The 23,242-nt window shown below is 38.5% G+C and overlaps 1 protein-coding gene across 3 annotated transcripts in view; it reads left to right on the top strand.

The window, feature by feature from the left end:
- The first annotated feature begins 531 nt into the window (after positions 1–531).
- The window catches only part of tbl1xr1a (TBL1X/Y related 1a), a 49,636-nt gene continuing 26,925 nt past the window's right edge, over positions 532–23,242 (top strand). For all 3 annotated transcript variants that reach the window (XM_015040240.1, XM_015040239.1, XM_015040241.1), the window contains exons 1-2: positions 532–854; positions 21,533–21,601. The gene's annotated coding sequence lies outside the window, so the exon portion shown is untranslated. The remainder of the gene's footprint in view (positions 855–21,532; positions 21,602–23,242) is intronic.

The raw sequence follows: 23,242 nt of genomic DNA, 5'->3' as shown, positions 1-23,242 counted from the left end.
CTAAGGTATGAATTGAGTTTTGGTTAGGGTTAGGGTTAGGTATGTGATGGATAGGGTTAGGAAAAGAGTAAAGGTAAGGTTTAGGCTGTAGAAATGAATGGAAGTCAATGGAAAGTCCCCACAAAGATAGCCACGCAAACATGTGTGTGTGTGTGTGTGTGTGTGTTTTATTTTTTACTTGTGTAAAAAAAAAACTGAACAAAATAAAATGTATGTAAGTTAATAGTAAACAAGAAAAGACAAACCAAAACATATAGTTGTGAAGATTTTGTTTTAATAGAAATGTATAGAGTGCCACAAAAAAAAAAAAAAAAAAAAAAAAAAGATTTTAGATTACGTAGTGTTAAATAAGGCCAATTGCTTTTACCACAATATTTTTTTAAATTATTATTAAGCAGCTAACGCCAACCCCCACCCTGACAGCACAATCCTTTCTCATACTGCGACACCCATTTTGATGTTTATGTGACTGGAGTGTGCTTCCTGCAGAGAAGAGCTCAGGCCTACCTCATTTTCGCCTGGCAGGTCAGCTGCTCTGTGTTTCAGTCTGAAGCCGTTGGCTGCTACGGAACCGTTTGGCTCTTTTCTCTACTAGCGAGCAACACTACATTCAAGACCCGACTGTACACCCAGCTCAATTTTAAGGGGATTTATCACTATATATGCCCGTATATTCAAAACACATCGCTCACTGGGGATTCCAGCTACCGGTTGACCTGTTCCGAAGGCCGTTATAACGCTCTTTTCGGGGTTTAATTAGAGCTTGAAAACAGCGGTGGTAGTGGAGGAGATTCCATATTAGGAGCACAGAGGAGAAGGCACCCCCTCCCCCCTTGTGTGATTTGGAGCTTTAGGTGAGTGTTTATCATATTTTGGCTTTATTATTGCCGTTATAACTTATAACCCGATGTGCAGCGGTGCTGTGTGAATGTCCAGTTAAGGTTTGGGCGCATTATAACGTTGTTTTCGGTGTTTATTTCAACATTTTGTTTCTGTGTGGGGGATGGGCAGCATCAGCGCGTGAGTAGGCGCGCGCGTATTGTGCACGTGTTCGCTGAGCAGTTCCCGTGTGTGGTTTGTGTTTGTGAGCGCGCCCTTCCTTCCTGCTAGCTGTAAATGAAACCCTCTGTTGTCATTTTTAACCTCAGTCATTTAGAGAATGTTTCGAACATGTAGTTACTCTTGGTGGAGTTTTGCACTCAAATTAAATGCTTGTGTTCAAGCTGGCCTTGTACTTGGCAACTTTTTGCTTTTTCAACTTACAAGATTTGAATGACTTCCACAAGGCACTAATGTGTGCATTGTCTTCACAGATAAGTCAGTTTAATGTTATATCAGGCATTTTATTGATCAAGTGTCAATAAATACATTTTTAGTAGCTCACAATTTGAAAACAGTTATCCTTGATTTTAAAGAGATTTGCTTTAAAATCTCTTAATCTCTGCTTAAGTTTAAACTAAGGTTGCACTTTGACCTAAAAAGTTTCACCATCCACTTAATTACCTTCCTTTTAGGTTGATTGAAAGTTTACTAGAGTGCAGTGCTGTTGGCGGCTTTAAAGTTGTAAGAGCAGTGGGGGAGGGGTGAATACACACAAATGTTCTCTCTCTCTCTCACACACACACACAACACACACTCATATTCATACACACACAGCTGAGATGGCCACTTGCCAACCTTGTGAATCTCAACTCAGTGACACAATGTACTAGTCCCAGATAAGCCTTCTGTAACTCTGTTACCAACTAACAGAATGTGTTTAAAGCCCACAGCATTGTGGATTTCGAACACATTAATTGTTGTGATCATGTAGCAGATATGGACATCTGTTTTTATTTTGATAATTTTAGAGGTTTAAAGCGAGTATTCTATTATTCGGTCAATTTGCACCTTCTTTTGCCAACTCATACTAATGCAGTGATGTTTTGTGCTTTCAGTAATGCTATTGTACTTGTAAACAATGTCATGCCCATGCAATTAACCAGTTGTATATGTGTTGTTTTTTGTGTAAAGTATATTCATAGCAATAAATGGTCATAGAAATGATTACATTTAGCACATAATTGTTAAAGTTAAGCAGATATTTTCTTTAAACTTTTTAGTATACAATTTTCCTATTCCTTTGGGTGTTAAAACATTTTTGAGCCAGTTGACTCTTATTAAATGAGTGATTTTGACCCAATCAACCCAAAACAAGTAGATATTGTTTGAATAGAGTAATAAAATAAATGAGTAAAAAGAAATTTTTTGTGAAATAGGTGTGCACCGATGGCAGTTTTCTGGCTGATCACCGATCTTTAAGAAGCCAGATGATTTTAGTCAATTTTTTTTGCCTGAGATGTTTCTAAATAATCCTAGTGGAAGTCCTTAATAAATAGGAGTGTAGCTATTCAACTGTGATCATTATATCTTCTGAAAGTAGGAAAGCAGGTTTCGAATTGTTGTGCCGATACTCATTTATGAAAGGCTTCCTGTCAGGCTGAATCACAACTCTGTAATGAAATTACAGAAGAAGCTTCAGCCCTGTTAACGTGGTAACAGTGACAGACAAGGTGGGAATTCTGCATTTAAGCACTCTTGGAATGCCTCAACTAGTCAGCCGCTAATTGTTAATGTTACTGAAGTTGGCATCTGCTTTGGACTTTTGAGTCTGGACTGCAATTGTGTATGGTCTAGTTCAAGACTCAAGATACTTTAAATTTATCAAATATGAACAGGATAATTAATGATGTGATTCCTTAGATCACATTTTCGTGAAACCTTTAGTCTGTGAACGATGGGGGGAAAAAACAATTTGAGTTCAAATTAAAATATGAAATAACCACCATTGCATGAAAATATAAATATATCGCTTTATTTTGAATTTTTCCAATGATTTTATTTGCACAAAAGGTTGACTGCCATGTTTTCAACAGTCTAGTGTGTGTGTGTGTGTGTGTGTGTGTGTGCTTGCATAAGAAGTGAATGCACTGGTCAACACATTGTAGACATGAGTTACCCATTGAAATGTCAGCTCACACTAAAAAGCACAGTGAGCTAATTGATCTGGGCCTTTGCAACAGTCTTGGCTCCCCAGGTGGCCCTTTGAAAAAATGAATTACTCACCACTGCTGTAAACTGAAAGATTATCTTAGGGAATCTTTTCAGTTCTTCTCAACAAGCACAGAAAATAGGGCAGGGTGTAATATTTCTTACCAGATTGCATATTGTGTATTTATTATAATTTTACAATGGAACAAATGCTACGTGTGTGAATAATTGTTGGAAAGGCCATACAGTTTTTTTTTTTCTTATTTAAATCTGGCAATTTAAGACAGCTGATGGATGGTTACTTACATGATTATGATTTGGGTTAAACCATTTCCTGGTACTGTAATAGAAATTTATAATTCTATAGAGGAAAGATCAAACACCACCCCTAGAGGGCACTGATGGCAGTTTTCTATCTCATCACCAATCTTTAAAAAGCCTGACCTGCAGATGCCAGTTAATTTTTTTTTGTCTGAAAATTTTTTTTTCAGGCAAAAAAAAATTACTTTTCAGACTAAGTCTAAAAAGTTACTAAGTATAGCAACAAAGTCACAACAGTTGGGTGACGATAGTTAACTACGCAGATGTGACCTGGTTGGCGAGTTTGTCAGTCAACTCTCTCAGCAGAGGTGGATAAGGTCGGGTTCCTCCCCCTTGGGAGGTGGTATTATACCTGTAAGACACTATGAACTGTTATGCCTCATTTCCAATGAGCAGTGTGGTTCTGGTCGGGTTGGTTTGGTACACCATTATTAAAATGGTGTACCAAATTGTTGGTCGGTTGGCCATATACAACTGACCTGCAATGGGATGGACTTAAACCATCCCATTGTAGGTCCATTTGGTGCGTTCCCGTTAGGGCGGAGCTAGTCCCAGCAGCATGAGCTGAAAGCTCAGACTATCCCGTGGTCTTGGTCTCCCTACCTTGAATGTTGTGAAAAACTGAAACAATTCCTCGAATAATTGGGGTAACTAAAATACAAAAAAAAATGTCTAGGCAAATTATCTGCTTCAAAATTTTGTTAAATATTGTAATAAATTCTGTTAAAGTGCTTAGCACACTGTGATTTAGCTGAAAGGTTATTTGTGTTGCACGACAGCGCTCTTGCTTTCACTAGAACCTCCGCTGTTGATGCGTGTATTCTAAGTGCCATTTTTAGCAATGAAGGAAGACTTAGATTAACAGAAAAAGCTGTTTTTCTTGTTACAGATTTACTAGGAGGTATATTTTGGTTATAGTAACATGTACTGACTGGTTATACTGGCTTGCTGGCAGGGTGTTGACTAAAGAGCCCAGCATGGTCGGCCTGAAGTCGAAGTGTCAATGTGTGGTCATGTGATTTTCAGACATTTGTTTTTGCACACACCTTTCACCGTCCACAAGACGCTCCAAGTCGAGCGCCTCCTTCCGCTGCTCCATGTTGTTTTACCATGTGTGATATACAACATGGTTGTAAACACAGCGATCATTGCAGAGAGCAACGATTATTACAAGTTCACAAGTTTGGAGGAGGAGGAAACTGGACTGGAAAATGTCATTTTATTTTCCATGTTATCTAAAGAAAGAGCAGAAGGTTTTGGTGTGATGTCCTCCCACTGGATCGGATGAGAACAGATCAGGGGAAGTTTTATAGTTGTGCATAAGTTTCTAATCGAATTAAGATCAGTTGGATTGTTTTATACGTTCCTGCTTTAACTCTTTTAGTTGGGTGGGAAATGATGCCTGGAGATAAGCTGATTGGCTTACAGACCAAGCACACATCTGGTCTTGATGCTCAATTCAGATTGTTTTTTTTTAACTGAAATCAGATTTTTTTTGTGTAGTTTTCAATACTTGCAATTAAATGCGACCGCAAGCAGACTTGTGTGAACGCTTTACGACCTTAAAACGACCCGTGTGCACAAAAGAACGTAGTCAAACAGCAGCACTCTGTTTATGGAATGGATGGAGCTTTCCATGGATGGATTTTAAAATTGTATATTATCGTCACTCGGTCATAACAACATGAAGGAAGCTAATGAAAAGAAAGCATAACTATTACGTTTAATGGCATATTGACTGCAGCTTCTGTAAAGAAGTCTGCTTGGATGTGAAGACAGAACCATATAATTTTCAGCCATTGTTTACGTCTGTCTTCTTCTAGTTCAGAGTTACAATGCATGTCTCACATCAATTACGTAAAAGTTTGATAAAATATAAAAAGACCATTCAGATGCATTTAAAACTATGGGGTATATTATGTCTAATTTAGTTCCATATATGGAAGTGGCAGAAATTAATAAAACAAAACAAAAAAACATTTTTTTGGAGAAAAGGCTGGATCTGGCCGTTCCGACTGCTATGAAACAGTTGGACATAGGTCACTTGTGGGCCAAAAAACCCTCAGATTTGGGTCTCTTTCTCCTGCTGTGTCTTCACCAGGCAACAGTTTCTTCTCCATATTCCTCACAGCTGCACATGTTGACTGCCACTGATACTGGAGGACATCAATCTCCCTGATGATCTTTCCAGAGTTGATTTTCTGTTTTGGAAAAACATGCTGATCACATTACTGGCCTGTCCTCAAACTAGCAACCCTCTACATTCATTTCTAACAACTCAAGATTCACTCCTGTTTCAACATTATGGAAGCAATCAAATATGAAATGGGGAAATGCTTGGATGCCATTTAACAGACATATATATATGTATATATATATATATGTGTGTGTTTGTAGGTTTAAATGTATATGCATGTCTGTCTTTATGTATGTATTTATGTTTGTATGCATATGTGCATATATTTGTGTTGTGCTTGCCTTGTTTATCAATATAGCAGATAGCAGCAGTGAGGACCCAGGAATATGGCGAGCTGCAGATCAGCAAGCTGAGTCACATTATCTATGTAGGACACTGTGATTACTTGGCCTTAATAAATCACACAGGAGGCGTGTTGGAGTAGTGCGGTTACGTAACCAGTGCTGGGCGGTGTTGTGAATAGTGAAGGGACAGACAAAATGGGCTTTAGTACAGTGCTTGAAAACACCTTCCTTCATTAGGCCCAATAACAAATAGAGACAAACAAATATAGAACAAACATTAATCCTTGATTTCGATTTAGTTCATTAAAAGTCTGTATGATGTGTAGTTTTTTGTTGTTTTTTTTTAATGGTGGAGGCGTAACAAGTCGTTGACAGGACATAAGAGAGTGGTGGGATGAAGTAGAAAATACTCCAGGTATTGTTAGAGATTTTTATTCATTACAAAAGAAGGTGAACACTTGGTTTGACTTCGTATCAGAGCAGATTATTTTAGTTTTCCCCTTTTTTACCTGATAAAATATCCACTAATGTTGTATAACAAGTTTCATAATCTATATTGAGTCTCCTGGAGCTGTAAGGCAGCAGGGATTCATCAGCTCTGCCTTCACTGGGTGTGCTAAAAGTGGGCAAAGGTCCATGAAAACGTCTCAATAACATCTTTCAAACAGAGCACCTCTCCTGGCACACACAAATCTCCCTTACCTATCAGGGTTTCCCCCAGTGTATTATAAGCCTGGCTTACTTACCTCCTGCCTCAGGCTAAGCTTGTTTTTATATATATATATAAAATAGTTTAAAATAGTTTTTTTTTAATATACCAGTAACCCCTTACTGCATGCGTAAGGGGTTACGCGTGCAGTAAGGGTAACCCCCTTATTGCGGTGAAATCCTCATGCTGAGAAGCAGAATTGTTCCCCAAAAATGGGTTTGAAGAGGGCAATAAAACAATGGAATGGAATGTTCTATTTATTTAATCTCATCAGTTACATAATTTAAACAGAATTTCTAGACCTTTTCAATAGAAAAATTGATTCTGACTTGAAAAGTGACCCTAAAAATCGTAATTGAATCATTGCTAGACACTGAAAGATTAACATGTCTTGTGTCCACTCAGTCTTACAAAGTCTTAAACTCATGTATCTAAAATTAATGCCCTAAATTGTCTTAAATTCATAAAAAATTAAGCTTGCTTTAGAAATGTGAACCACATGTCTTAAATTTTGCCACAGAAGGACTATTTAAACCCATATTCTATGTAGTCTTTTTTTTTTTCTCCCAGGACATTTCTGTCAGACATTTCTTTGAGTCGTGACGTCATCATAATGTTCTGTGACTCGAGGCGGTTACAGCTACCGGCTAACTAGCCGTTTACAATTGTTGGCTAGCTTTTGTGAGACAAACCCTGAAGTCATAGGTTTAGTGACTTTAACATGGTGCTCAAACACAAATTTTACCAGTTGATACTATGGAGGGAAATACAGCTGAAAATGTGGGATTATCAGACTAAAAAATATATATTTTTTGCTTGACATTATATGTCTAGAACATACAGAGATTGGCGTGGTACCCTCAGTTATAAATAGTGTTAACCAGTCATTAGGGTGCAGCAAATGGGTGTGAGTATAGTGGTCATTTGAGTTGATGAAACCTGCAGAAAGCCAAATGTGTCGCCATCCTTCTGTGTTCTCTACATGTGTGTGCCCAGGGAGGCCATGCTGGTGACAGAAGGTACATTCTGGTGGAACCAGGGCACTTCTCCTTCCTCCGCTTTCCCTTACTTAATTCATGTAAAGTGTCTTTGAGTGCTTAGAAAAGTATTATGCAAATAATATGTTATCATTTATTATGATTAGGGATGCTCTGATCAGGTTTTTTGCTGCTGATTCCGATACCGATCACCAATGAGGCCGATCTCCGCCGATCGCCTGGATTGACTGTTAATTTTTCGCTTTAGGTAGAAATGATACTAAGTGATCTGGCAAAATTAAAAAATTATCTGGCAATAAATTCACCTAATTTAGACATAAACATACAAAATACTTACAGGCACAATACAGCAGCTATTCATTCAAAAGGACAACTGAAAAACCTGCAATCAATAAAATAATATTCAACAGTAAGGCTCTCTGTTCCATAAATTATTAGTCAAATAAATCTGCCTATATCAAATAATGTCAATTAATAAAGGAGAGATTAATTCAAAATCAAATGCAGGTTGCATTAAAATAAATAATCCTGAGTTACTAAATTATAACTTCCTGATAGTATGGCTAGCTGATTAATACTGGTTCTGATTGGCTGTTTCTAACTGAGTGGAGTAATTCTGCAGAACACAGGGAGGAGGCAGAGGAGAATGATTATTTTTCAGAAATTGTCTGTCTTGTGTTAGGACGGCGAAAGTTTTAACACATATCTAAAATCTTTTTATATTTTGCTTAAGTTACATGTTGCAGCGTTAAGCAGAGGTTCGTTGTGAGAGTTCACTGCAGGTGGAACAGAAACGGCGCTCCGTCTGTGAAATAAATACTACCAGTAGCGTGTAGCGGTGGCCCAAGAGTGAGAGCAGAACCAGCGTCTTTCACTACCAGCTCAAAGACTTGAATTATTTTTTGGTTTATTTGTTTAGCTTTCTGACCGTGATGCTAATCCGGGTGAGTGTTGGTAGTTGTGTGCTGCTTTACCGGCCGCTCCGTATGTCTTTTTGTTCCTCGATGTAGCCAAACTCCGTCAAGTGCTTGTTAACAAGAACTGAGTCAAAAAGCGAAGCTCTCGATTTACCGGTTAATCTACGTTCCCACCCTCATCTATGGTCATGAGCTTTGGGTCATGACTGAAAGAACGAGATCATGGATACAAGCGGCCGAAATGGGTTTCGTCCGCAGGGTGGCTGGGCTCTCCCTTAGAGATATGGTGAGAAGCTCGGTCATCCGGGAGGGACTCGGAGTAGAGCCGCTTCTCCTTCATGTTGAGAGGAGCCAGTTGAGGTGGCTCGGGCATTTGGTCAGGATGCCTCCTGGACACCTCCCTGGTGAGGTGTTCAAGGGACAACCCACCGGGAGGAGGCCTCTGGGAAGACCCAGGACACGCTGGAGGGACTATGTTTCCAGGTTGGCCTGGGAACGCCTTGGGGTTCCCCCAGAGGAGCTGGAAGAAGTGGCTGGGGAGAGGGAAGTTTGGGCCTCCCTTCTGAAGCTGCTGCCCCTGCGACCTGACCCCGGATGAAGTGGAAGAAAATGGATGGATGGATGGATGTATTATCTTCGTTGTGTTGATGCATTTTGACGTGCTTCACTCCCAAGGTAATTTTCCACCGCAACACGCAAAATTCCCCATTCACTCAGAGCATTAAAGTTCCACACGACAGGATTTGTTGCTGCGCACTTGCGCAGTGTGAAGGAAAGAGGAGATGAGCTGCACACGCAAGCTGCGAAATGAGATAAATGTGATTGTTTTGGTGAACGGTAACGAGACTGTGATCGGCGATCACAATCATATACTTTTTCACGGAAATCGGCCGATTATGATTGGTGGCCGATCGATCGGCACACCTCTAATTATGATTTATAAGTTAGAAAGTATGATCGTTCTGAAAGAATTATCAGATCTGCTGTTAATAGTGAAAATGATGTCCCATTTTTTAGTCACGTATTCTGTCCTCCCTGGACACTCGGTAGGAGTCTGGATTAGTGCAGTTGATTTAAAATCCATTCTAGTTGAACACATTTCTTTAAAGTTTGGAGTGATGGTTCAATACCTTTATCAAATACTTGCTATGACACAATCTGAGATTAATTATCCACATAAATCTGTTTCCACGATGGATTCCTGAATGTTTTTGGTCTGGAATGTAACTTTCCGGAACCTTTATATGGTCTTCTGGAAAGAGATGGAAAAAACCCTCACATAGCTTGGATAAGGATTACAGCTGACTATTTAAAGACACAATATCTGACTCATTTGTGACATCAGTGCATTTGAGTGAAACATTAATATTCAGCGTGGGTGGCTGGTCTTAAACGTTGTTTAAGAACAAAAATGCCAGAGTCCTTTTGTGACACAAAGTTAACAGAATATGACTCATAAAAAGTATTGTGTTTGTCTAGTTTGGTCTAACAACCATATTTTAAAGTCTATTCTCTCAGGGAAGGACTTTAGAAGTGGGTGATGTGCTCTATCTTCCTGGTTTAAGTCAGAACATCAGCAGCAACGTTCTGTATCAGCTGCACTGGAGAATTTATTTTTTCTGTTTAGGCAAACCTGTGAATAAACTGTTGCAGTAATCATTGTCGGTTATCAACAGATAAACGCATGGATGAGTTTCTCTAGAGTTTATTAAGATGTTTAATCCTGTAAATATTATTCAGGTGATAAAAGGCTAACTTTTATTCTGACTAGAATAGAAGTTACATATTGCAGCTTTAAGACAGTACCAGTGTGTTATTGCATCTGATAAAGTGCAGTGTTTTGGTTTGTTTGACTGCTGCAGGCAGCTGGATTTGGGCTTCAGCTGATTGATTCAGTTCCAGGTGTGTAGTTTACTCAGCTCAGTGCAGAGTGGTCTACATAACTTACACTATTTAAATATGCCGACATAAAGTTCTGGTTCTGTCCACCTTTATTTCTCCTCTGCAGCTGCATGACAAACCTGAATGTTTCAGTGACAGCGGGGAGTCTTCTCTTTGTTTTGGTGGCACTTCTTAATGTTGCTCTTCAGAACACTGCACAGAGATCACGCATCAACATTTTGGATGAGTTCAGGATGTGTTCAAGTAGAGAACTGGACTGTATTTGTTTGGTACGCGTGTGTACTGAGCATGAATATTTCCAGTACAGATACCATTGCAGCCCTAATGCACATAAAGAAACAGAATAGTGTGCGCTGCTAACTGACTCGGCATCCATGTCCTGCTTCCTCTGCCCTGCTCCCAGATTCTACTCTGTAATATTTCTAGTTGTCCAAATGAGTTTCTAGCCAATAATCTCCTGCTGACTAATGTATGTGTGAATGGCAGCTGTGGAGCAACTCTATGAACGTCTAGAAAACATTCCCTTATGTGTGAACTTGGGGTGGAGGGCTTTACTTGTAACATGTTATTGATGCCCCTGTTTGAATGTGTGTGTTATCATGTGCACATGCTTTTAGCACACACAGAGCACATTGTTAGATAAACTGTGGCATTCAGCGTGCCAAGTTGGGGGTGATGGATGAAGGCAGCAAATGTTGGCAACACACAGAGCTCATGGCAAGGAGGATATGAAAACCCTGAATTAAGAGTTTTCATATTGATTTTTTAAATGTGGGTGTTCAATTTATGTAACTGCAAATTAGAAAATGGTAAAAGTTATATCCACTAGTCCATCACAGGTAGCTATTTTTATTCTCAGAATCCCTTCTATTGGCTCCAGTTTGGCTGCAGAATGGAGTGAAGTTTTTAAACCGAGCTTATAATGCAGAAATACACAGGACATAGTTTCACAAACTAGCTTAAATTTGGATGTTTTCTCACCTGATAGTCAGGTGGACTTGGTGCCATTGGGGATCAAGGTTGAAACCAAACCCTTTGAAAAAACTTGTTCCCCTCCTCGCCTGTGGTGGTGCTGCACCAGGAACCACTGAAGGAAAGAAGAAAACCTCAGAACAAGCCACTGAGCACAGCTTCATTTTTCACAAAATTTAAACAAATGGAGAAGTGTCACATTTCAGTGTTTGTAGGATTTGACTTTGGGAAAAGACCACATGTCGTTTCTCTAGCGCTGGGCGTGCACATTTGTTTCGGCTGTATTTACCCAGAATGCCCTGCACTATACTCCACTTCCTGCTTTTAGAGTGATCTGTGGTCCACTTGGCATTTACAAATCCATTCAAACCGCACACATTCAGGTTCACTTTGATCGAACCAAAACAGGTTTTTAGGTGAACCAGATTTCACTTTTTGATCCACATCAGAGTTTGATCACACATTCACACCTCCACAAACCAACTAGATTTTCTAGTCAGAAAAAGTGAATTTGGATTAAAGCGGACTAAAAATGGACTGGTGTGAATGCTCCTTTAATTCCTGTGGTATTTGCTCTGAAAGGTGTTTCTCTTGTTTGTTCACTCATTTTTTTTAAAGTTGAAGAAACCTGTTGATGTTTTATCTGCAGTTTGAAAACCATTAAAACAGGTGCATCTCTATTAAATGTTTTCTGAACAGCTGAACTCTGAGTGTGTGGTGTGTCTGTGTGGTAACTTGCGGGGTCAGTTCCTACATTTTGAAGAATACGTTATACCTTTTTTTTTCTCCTGTGAAGCGTCAATATTTGCAGGGTTGTAGCTCTCTTTGCTTTAATCTGACAGCACCTGGAAACACTCCTTTCTCCAAAGATTACTGGACAGTATAAACCACATCAAGATTATCTGATAAATAGGCCAATATGAACAAATATTAGTGTTGATTTATCATCTCTTTCATACGTTAAACTTCAGACCAAAAGTGATGTTTAAAGGGGGAGGATTATGTATTGGCCATTTTCTAGCGCATCAAGTAACTGTTAGCTTCACTTATTAAAATGTTGCATAATGAAATATGACAGAAGAAATTTGACTTTGTAATTTAATACCTTGAAATTGGGCTTCTGTCTCTTCAAAAACACTTTGGAAGTTCTGCCTTCAGGAAGTCATCAGAACATGGCTTGTCTGTTAACCCCTTAACAGCATTTTTACCAGTTATGCACTTAGATGTTGCTCCTATAATGAACTCAGTAGATGCTCATTTCCACCAGGTGTTTTCTAATTGATACTGGCTAGTCTGAAGGAGTCATTGGGGAGGGCTCGGAAGCTTCGAAACTGCAGCTCTGAGGAAAAGCTGTATCTTAAAGGCAGCACTCTGTCTGTGTCCCTTTACACCAGTAGGTCCACCCTGAGCTCTGAGCTGCTTCACAGGTTAAATAGGTTCTCCGGACAGTGTTGCCATCAGGCAAGTTGTAATTGTTCTGACTTGTCAACTATTAATGGCAGTGTTACTTGTCTAGAGACAAAGAGAAAGAAATGCATTTCTAATTATTCTAACAGCAAAAACAGCTGATACATCATGAAAGGTGAACTTATTTGGGAAACGGATTCCATTTCCCTTTTAGTATAATAACTGCACTAAAGCCAAAAACCGCCTCAAGCGAGTGTAAACACTTTTCTTTTTTCTTTTTTTTTTTTTAATTGAGGAAGTTATTTTGAATTTTGCAGTTTCCATTAACCTTTTCTAATGTGATACTTCAAATGGGCATAAAAAAAACTTTGATGGAAACGTGATTTTGCAGGGGATGTAATCTAAATGTCTAACGTTTCAGACTATTGAGTAGAAATGCACTCGGCACACAGTCCAGGTAGATGTTAAAGTTCTGGGATCTTAAGTTCTAGAGGTGGTGTAGTTTGGCTCTGCTGCAGTGTTCCCGAAGTGCTCAATTTGTATTTTGCGAACCTTGCACACGGTGAGGCTAATATCAAGTCCTGAGTTCCCAGACATTCTGCAAAAATAAGTGAGTTCTAATGAAAGCATGGCTAGTTAAATCCCCCTTCCTCAATTTTTATAGTTCCTTTTTTATTGTGGTGCTTTCTGCGCATGCTGATGTTCTGGTACTGGCTGCTTGGCGACATCGGATCATCCCGCTCAGTCAAGCCTGTTGCAGCAATTAATCAATAAATTGCATGGTAAATTAAAATGAGCTTGATAACTTGTTAATGTATTTTGGAGGACAGTTTTGTACAACATAATCCACTTTATTTATAAAATGGATTTTATAAAAAAAAAATTTTCTGCAATTTTTACGTTTACAATTTTTTTACATTTTAAAAAGGTACCAAGGATCCCGTCGCTTACATGGACACACAACGACCAGGAAAAGTGAGAGTTCATATCTTTAATTGTCTGAAGATGAATATGTAAACTACAAACTGGAGTGTAGACATTTTTAATGTCTTTGCAACCCTGCTGCTTTATTTATACTTATTTTTTTTGTCTAAGTTGACTTAAAAAGTAAGATATTGTTAAGGTAAATTTTCTAAGCTACAGAAAAGTAAGTTATGCAGACATTTGCGCCGATGTTATATACAATACGAATCCTTTTCTTATTACAGAATTTACCAGTATTTAATGTCAGCAATTTATTTTTTTTAAGTTTGATTACTTGATGATTACTTGATTATTACTTGTTAAGAATAGTCAATAGATTTCTTGATCACTAAAATAATTTACAACAATCCCAAGAGAGACATGCAGGCAGGGGAACCTCAACGGATTAAACTAGCCTTATTCTGTAGAATATGGTCATTTGGTGCATCATGGGTAAAACTGAAGCACACTAGCTGTCATCTGCCAGCCTCCTCTGCAGCTTCCTTTGGGTTCATGAAAGCAATAAACACACACTGACCACAGAGTGTGTGTTTTGGGTTGACGTTTCAGAATGCTCCCCATCTGTCCTCTGGGAGTTCTTGTCTCCTCTTGGCCACATTCTGCTGAAAGCCATTTGCACCATGGCTGTCAATTTTCCATCAGACATGCACAATTCCATGTTAAGCCTGGCTGCTCAGGTGGAGGTAGTTACATAATACCAGACTTTCAAAATGTCTGGAGGACCCCTCAGTGCTTAAGTAGCTTTAACAAGCTTATCATTACAGGACAAAAACATACCAGTCAAGATGCCCGTTTTGGTCGGAAAACTACAATATTCTACCATTGATTTCCTCCGTCTTTCTGTATTATTAATTTCCCTGTAAGTGTCCCTTATTCTAGTAATTTTAAATAAGAATTTCTGTGCCTCTCCAAACCGAATTAAGTCACTAGCCTCACGAGAACTGCCACCTGCAGTAGCCTGGGAGGCAGTTCTCACAAGGTTGGTGCCGACAACTGGAACAAACCAAGTGTTGTGACAAGAAGTGATGGGGTTAGATCGGGCGCTGTTGCGAAGTAACGCCCTATGGGAGCACATTCAGCCTGATACCGTGTCTTGTTGCGTCGTAGTCAAATTATGCTAACAGCAATAAAAAAATTATCGTTTTATGCCCAAGAATACAACAAAGGTTCATCTAGTTTGTCCTTTGCTTCCCTAAAACTTGGGATGTTCTGCCATGAGAGTAATGCACTTATTCACAGTGAGAGTGTTATTTACAGATATTTGTCATTTATTATAAAAATCTACCCTTTTTACGACCTAACATGCATATTGCAATAATCGTGTTCTTTTCATGGATTATCTAAGATTGCTCAGACTTAGAACCACTGTGTGATCAGTGTTCAGTGACGGTCTTATGCTCTGTACATACACTGTATGGTAGAATATATTCTATGTCACACCATAAAACTGCCAAAAAGTCCTAAAAAAAGTCACTTTTTTTTTTTTTTTTGCCCAAAGGGACTAAGGCCCATTTTCTGCCCAATGAGATGCAATTAGTACCTGAAAAGACTTGGCTTCTCTCAAAGGGATTATATCTTATAAATATGGTTTAAATATGTAAAATAAACAAATTTGCTTAAGTTCCCTTGTGTGTTTTCATTTGGATTCTATTTTAGGAATTATATACATAGGACAGTGTCAACAAAGGAAGGCCTATCAGATTCAGAGTGGTTGACAGGTAGTTATTTTAGATTTCTTGTAAACCTGTCTTAAACTGTAAAGGATACTGGACCTCGGTTTTCTGCTTTTGAGCCGGCTCACAGCCAGTGGCGCAAAATCTTTCCCCATTTTTAAATCTGAAAAAAAGTAGCACAGTTCATGTTGTTGTAGAATAAAACTAGAAATGCGGTCGGAGAGCTGAATTGGAGGGCTTAAGGTTTTGAAATGAGAACAAATAGACGATGACCTGTGATCTGGGGCGTCTTACTTTAATCTTGTCTTTTTTGTTGGAAAATCCTCTAGCAGCCATTCTTCGGATTTTAGTAAAAACAGAAGGACTCGCTAAGCATCTGTGGTTTTAGAAAACGTGAGTTTTCCTTTAAAAAACAATAAAAAAAAATCAATATTACAGTGAAGTGTTGAAATGACTTTGTTTTAGGATGAGAAAAGAAACTGGAGTCAGGTTAACTGTTGTGGTGGTTTTTCTCGAAATATTTATTTGCCCCTGAATGAGCCTGAAAGCAGGTGTAGCCATGTTCTCAGTTTTTGTCCACTGCTGTCGGGACAGTTCCTTGGTGAACTTATTTTCCTCCCATAACTGTTTGCAAGTCAGCATGAAAGATACCCATATTATTGCTTTATTAGCTCAGATGTTTTCCTGTTTGAAGTTTCTCCAATTCTGTGCTCCATTTTGAGCTTGATGTTGGTTTAATGAAGACCCATTTACTTGTTGGTGATGATTATATCCTAAGGTGTTATCCAAAGTGCGTTCATCTTGTGTTTATAAAAAGTTGTCAACATGCAAATTCTACTTATAAGTGTTTCTGTAACTCCACAGATACCATCTCTTTAAATGTTGTATTTCATATGAGCAGTTTGTTAGGTGAGTTCATCTTCTTTTAGAGTGTTTTCATTAAATGGGGTATTTCCTGTCAGTCATCCAAATCGGGTGAGGACTGGATTTTTGCTGCATGTCAGGGTTAGGGCACAAACAATCTTGGGTATTTCAACTTGTACCACTGCCATGTGCACCAGGTACACATGGCAGTGGTATGCACTCTCTGTCTGTCCCTCACCTGACTCGGTGTGTGTGAGCATCGGTGACAGAGTAGAAAGCGGGTGTTTTTGTCCTGGTTTTGTCAACCTTGGTGTTGGTGATTGAGAGTTTATGATGAGCCTGCGCAAGCCAAGCAAATGTTACACTCAGTTCAATGTGTAAACTATACAAAAGTAGAAGAGTCACCATGTAGGGACAGAACCTTATATTACTATGTGCCATGATCTTTTTTGTGGAGCGGGGCGCCCTCCTTGGATAATGGTACAGGAAGCACTGGGAATCTGAAAGCTGTTTAAACAAGCCCGGCCATACACAAAAACAGCTTGCTTAAAAGTACGCAGTACTGACACAAGTTGAGCAGAGGCAGCACATCACTCAGAGAGTTGAGCTTTGATACAGAAAGCAGAACTTTCTTGGTTTAAAATAAATGAGTATGTTGAGAAGATTGTTTATATCCTTTGAACCCGAAGAGTTTCAGTATCAATAACCTAAAATCTCTTCCAGAGATTCGTGCTAAAAGTCCCGTTTTCTTTTCCTGATCATCTCTCTTTGATCCAGACAAGTAATCTGTCTCTTAATCAAACATCTGACAAAGAAGACTCTATAAATCCTGAAGCTCTCCTCACATTTTTAACAGTGTTTCCATGCTTTCTCAGATCACCTGGTTTAAAAGAAAAATCTGCACAAGGTGGAATGTTCTGCCTGAGAGGAGGGGCAGTAATCCATTCCATGAGCACCAAGAGAAACTGAGCTGCAAGTGAATTAGATGCAGACAGTTTGCTATGGAAATTGTGAGTGCTCTAATAAATTGACCCGATTTTCTTAATTTTAGGTGATCATGATACTTACTTACATGTGAAACTGACCTTATCTACTGATCTTATCTACTTCAGAAAAGATCTGAAAATGCAGAGTTGGTGTAAAGCCGAAGTGACCATAGGCTTCTTGCTGGCCAGACACACACAGACAACTACATTGAAAAATGATGCCACTCAGATTATTGTAGTGACTTGCTTACAAAATCCCTCCATCTTCTTTCATTCACACAACACTTTTGGCACGCACGCTGTTTTTTATTACATTTTGTTTCTTTCTAAGATATGATGATGATGATGTGGACAAAAGGTGTACTTTTAATTTCACACTTGGCGCACAAAATGATGATTCAACTAATTAGTCGCACTTAGGAGCCTATTGTTTTTTCAGAGTAAGGGCTCTTGCTTTGACAGCTAAATAATAAACTCCCGTCTTTGTATCACATTCAGCTTCTGGGAATCCTTTGCTGCATTTGAATTGCATAACCTGAACACCAATGGATTGAATGCACCTTTTAGAGATGGAAGGCATGATTACTGCCTGTCATCACTTGCTGTAGATTTTTAAGCCTTGCACTGCTGTAAGAACCAATTCTGGTACAGATTAACCGATGGCATCTGTACCGACACTTTACGCTAGGCCAGAGCAAAGAACTGCTGTAATCAGTAGCTGGAAGTTGGTGGTGTCATGGAGCTCTAGTTTTAAAACTTTGAAGTTGCTTTCAGTTTTAATTTGCACCTTTTAGAACACCATTGTCCCCTGTACCTACAACTGAAGGGGGTCCATGCATGGTGGGTGGTTGTATGGGCTGCTTTCACAGTGGAGATGAGTAATATGGTGTACCGAACCGCACCGACCGGAGTTGTACTGCTCACTGGAAATGTCCCTGATCTTCTAGTGTTGAGGAGCAAACATATCAGATTGTCTAGACCAGAATTTAAACTCAGAGATACTTTATTGATTCCAAAGGAAAATTAAATAGCTAAAGAAGGACCTGCTTTTTTAGTTAAGGTTTCCTTTTTCACAGTGAATTATTCTAATTGTTTTATTGCCCTGCACTGATAAATTATATTTTTGTTGACCTAAAAGGTTTTGACTGGCAGTATTGTTGTATGTTTAGGATTGAGGGGTGGGTTGTGTTGCTACATAAATAATCAATTTGTAATCCCATGGTCACCTTCCGAATGGTAATCAAATTCTAAAGCACTTTAAAATTTCCACCCCTAATCATGATCCAGGTTTGATCTGTTTAAACCTCATTTACTTTGGTGCAAGTCCTGATGAAGTTGGAGTGAACACCACAGTAAGATTGAAAGAGCTGTCTGATTCATTCAGAAAGAAGATTGTAGCAGTTAATGACTCTAATAAGGGATTTGATGCTGAGGTCTGGTCATCTTAGCAACTTCAAGCTGAAAGCAGGATGCTAGGAGTTTCCCAAAAGCCTAAAATATTATCACAGGACACAGCAGTCTCTTGCTCCTCTTGATATGGAATTTCATGACTGGACAATCAGAAAGAGACTACAAGAGGAAACCTTGGTTGTTTAAGAAAACCAGGAAAGCCAGATTAAAATTTGGCAGTCAGAAAACCGTTCTTTTGACAAATGAGTCAGACTGAATTATTTGGACACCAGAGCAGAAGACATGTTTGGTCTAAACCAAACAGCATTTCTGGAAAAGAACCTTGGAAACAGGGTAGTGTGACTCACTGCTTCCTCAGTCAGAATACAGATTTCCATTGGCATCTTTTGTTTCAGTAAAATGAAGCTGATATTGTTTACTTGTACAGGGTTTCCTCCAGTGTATTGTAAGCCTCCGCCAGGCTAAGCATTGCTTGTTTTTGTTTGTATAATAATAATAATAATATTAATTAATTAATAATTAAGCAATCTTTATTATTATTATTATTATTATTATTATTTATTTTTTTTAATAAGTTAGACTGCAAGGGTGTCTGTTGCGCTGAGTGTTTCACTGGCGAAGCAGAATTATTCCTAAAATGTGGTTTATAGTTGATGCATTTAATAGGCCATAAAGCGTGGACCAATCACACACCACTGGCGCCTGTGCGTATTGTCTTGCACGCCATTACTGCTTGATGTCTGACACATTATATTAGCCTGGCCTGCCAGGCTTATTATATACTGGGGGAAACCATGACTTCTCTTTAGGAAAACGCAGAGCCGGTAAGATCTGGAATGGTTCCACGTGCCTCAGTAGTGTGTCATTGTACCTCTGTAGCATCCAGAGTTGGTCTGATCTCACGGATGTCTTGATTGGAGCTAAGCATCTTAAAGTTTTATTCTACTTACAAAGCTCATTCCTGGCATGCCAGGGCTGTGTCCTCCACCAAGTACACTCCAGCTTTAAACACAGAAGCATTTGTAGCCACACCCAGTTCCTCCCGCTGGCTTCTGAGTGGTTAACTGTATTTCTGGCTTTTATGTGCAGGCCTGCCAACACTGTTGAAAACCTGAGGAGGGGGAAAGATGAAGGAATGAATGGAAAAAATGACTAAAACACTACAGAGGGAATTCAGGTCAGGGAAAACAGGGAAGCAAGGCGGGAGGAGGCCAGAAAAAAACCAGCATGTTCAGATTGTCTGTCATAATTACCTGGCTTTGATCATTGTTTCACTGATTGGTGGAGATTTAGGCATTGTCAAGGCAGTGTTGCTTCATATTTTTCACTCTTCAAGTGTGGAGAATAAAATCCAAGAGATTTTGACTGAAGACATAATTTGTGGTAAAATCAGACGTGATGTCACACTCTTGTGCTTTTGGCTGGAACTGTAAGCATTTTAGCATTCAGGTCAGTGCATTAGTGAGCTAGGATTTTCCATTTGATGACGTTGAGCTGCGCTGCTTCAGACGGCAACAATATTTCTTTCTAGTCGGGCACAATGGCTGCTGCCTGTATCAGCCACTGAGTTTTCTGGGACAGTGTTTTTTGTTGTTGTTTTCTTTCCTGTTTTTACATTTTCTACAAATAATAGTTTTACCCAACATAAAGAGTGAAGACAAACTATAGAGGCATATGAGTCAACATTTTAACTGTTATATTAACATGTCTAAAACTGTTGTTTTCATGCCTGTCTTCTAGATTATGCTGATCATTGCTAAAGTTTTTAATTTCCAAAAGTTCTCTGTATCATCCTGTTCCGTTACTGTGGAGAGTTAATAGTGCCAAATTATAATAAACAGTGTATGAAATAAATATTTAAATGTCATTAGTTTATTAAAATGAGAAATAAATACAGCAATAACATTAAATAAATAATTTGACGTGCCTCAAATATATTGATTTCATTTTAAAAATGAAATTAATATATTACCATAGCTCTAGTTTGAAACATTTCAAACTATAGAGCTATTGAGGCTGGAATTGCTCCCCCAGAGTTTGTAGTAAATCAGTTACAACAATTTATTGATGTTATTTCCAGTGAAAATACTGACCAAGTGTCATAACAAACTTGGAAGAAGTTATCTTGACTGCTGTTTGAAGCAGCCAATCAGACAGTGGAGTCTTCCAGTAACCCCGCCAACTGAGTTTGATGGATGATTTTGACAGTTGAAATGAATTTATGCTGTTCTTCAGCTCAGGAATATGAAACATTAAGTCATGATTAAATTTACCTTATACATTTTTTTTTATTAAATTACTCGATTAATTGTCAGAATAATCAATAGATAACATGATTACTAAAATAATTATTTACAACAGCCCTATTTGCCTACACTTAAAAACACAACTATAGAGCCTTAAAAACAACAAACAAAATTCTAATTAAAATATATATATATTTTTTTGGTAAAAACACGATGTGATACTGATCACATTTAGAGCCGGCCCAAGGCATAAATGAACTAAGTAAAGGCGGGCCTTCAAGGGTTAGGGTAAATGGTACAATTTTAACTCGGAACATAAGAAACTAATTTAATGTTTTAATATTTGTTTGAGAATGTCAATGCTACTAAATTTGATTTAATATTTTCAGCAAAGATAAATAAGATTTAAAATTTTCACATTTAAATGTAAGACTAAAACCTCAACTGTGTAAAGTAAAGTTGAGTCTAGCTGCGCTGTTGAGGGGTCATAACTTAATTTCCAACAACCTCTTGCTGATATTTCTGTTAAAAAAACAAAACAAAACAAAAATCCAAACTAACCCTTTGCTCCCTGCATCCATTCATCACCCATATTGCTTTGTGCTAACTGTTGATTTTTGTCTTTGCTGCAGTTTCTGAGCCCATGGTCCAAGTCCTGACTGACTGATCATAGTGGTGGTGCATACAGACTTACTGCTGGGGTGAGTGCTCTCAGCTCTGGCTGTTAAACCTCTCTGTTTACTGTGTTACTGTTGGCCAGTGTGTGCCAGTTTACTGTAAACAGTGCTGCTCATAGAGGGACCTCCATGCTTACTGGTTAAATATGGTCAGTGCAGGATGATGGCATGCACAGAGTATTCACAGCGCTTCATCTTTTGTAAAAAATTCCGCCAGCGCCCCCTGCCGTCCTCTGAACGTCCCCTGGGGGGTGGTACCACCCCCATTGAGAAATGCTGCTCTAAAGCAATTTAAAAATACAGTCATTGTTTGATTTCCTACTTTACACTCCGAAATTCTGCTGTCATTTAAGTGGTACTCACAAAGTACTACAAGATAACTGTGAAAAATAATGTTTATCCTCTACTGTTGTTTTACATTAGGTTTATGAGAGCTGTTTCTGCTAGTTCAAGTAAAAAATGAGGCCATGACCTAAGCAAACATTAGCATGAAGGCTAATTAAAGCTACCAAATAGAGGAATGTTCATACCGCTGGATGTTTTGTCCTTTTGTTTAACTTGGGCCTTTTTTTTGTTTTTTCTCTTGTGTTGCAACAGTCAAGACAAAATGGATCCGTTTGACCATGGGAATTTTTCAGACCAACCATGCTTCAGTTTGTAACTGTCAGGCTTTTCCATACTTGCACCATATAGAACAAAAAAGCTTAAATAATCAGTACTTGTGATACTGAATGAATTAACAAATTGGGACGGGGTGACTGAACCTGGAGGTCATTTTATTTCTTTCTTTATTTATTCTTTATGCCTATTTTTAGGCCTTATTTATATGTCACCTTCAGCCTCATAGTTCATTTTAAAATCAGCTAAAGTTGGTGATAATAATTATTGAGGGTAATGGCATTTTTTGGGAAATTATCCAAATTTACACAATAGTGTTTGCATGAGTCATTCTTGCTGTAAAAGGCACATTGGTTTCCGTCTGTATTAAAGTATTATGCAGCTCTGGCAGCTGATTGGGTGCTTCCACAGATAACCTGGTTTACAACCTCTTATCCTAAAATGCTTTGTAATAGATCTGTTTATGGTCACCTGATTGCCTCTGGCTTCCTGTTTGTTTGACTGTTAAACCACTTCTGGTTTGTCACGGTGTTACTGAAAATGGATTATTGCTGTGTGCTAGGATAATTAACAGATTACTACAGGAAAGCTGTTAAAACGACACAAAACAAAGGGCATAATCTGGGATATTAGGTAGCCACCAAAAAGCTTCCAGAGCTTGGTCAAACATGTGAAAACAACACAATTTTAATTTGTTCAATTGGCCCAATTAAGAGTAGAACAGCCAACTAGTGGGAAACGGCTTCTTTATTAATAATAAAGTAACTGGCAAAAACAACAGACGGACTACCTTGGTCAAACATGCAGAAATAAACTGCAACAAACATTCTGTCAAATGGTTCATAAAGTGCAATTATAAATGCTAAAAAAAATAATGTAAAATAATTGGTAAACGGGGAGGAGGGAGAATTAATATTTGTTGAAACATTGCAAAATACAAAAACAAAAACCCTCTTATGCACCATGAAATATAAAAACCATCCCCTTATTTCCATCAGTTGTACTTATCTATTGCATTCTCCATTAAATGATTTAACAAGAAATGAC

Source organism: Poecilia latipinna, unplaced genomic scaffold (assembly GCF_001443285.1).
Source record: "Poecilia latipinna isolate Pla-1442-1.1 unplaced genomic scaffold, P_latipinna-1.0 Scaffold501, whole genome shotgun sequence".
Classification (NCBI taxonomy): domain Eukaryota; kingdom Metazoa; phylum Chordata; class Actinopteri; order Cyprinodontiformes; family Poeciliidae; genus Poecilia; species Poecilia latipinna.
The sequence above is the reverse complement of the archived record's forward strand: the minus strand, read 5'-3'. Positions and strand labels throughout refer to the sequence as shown.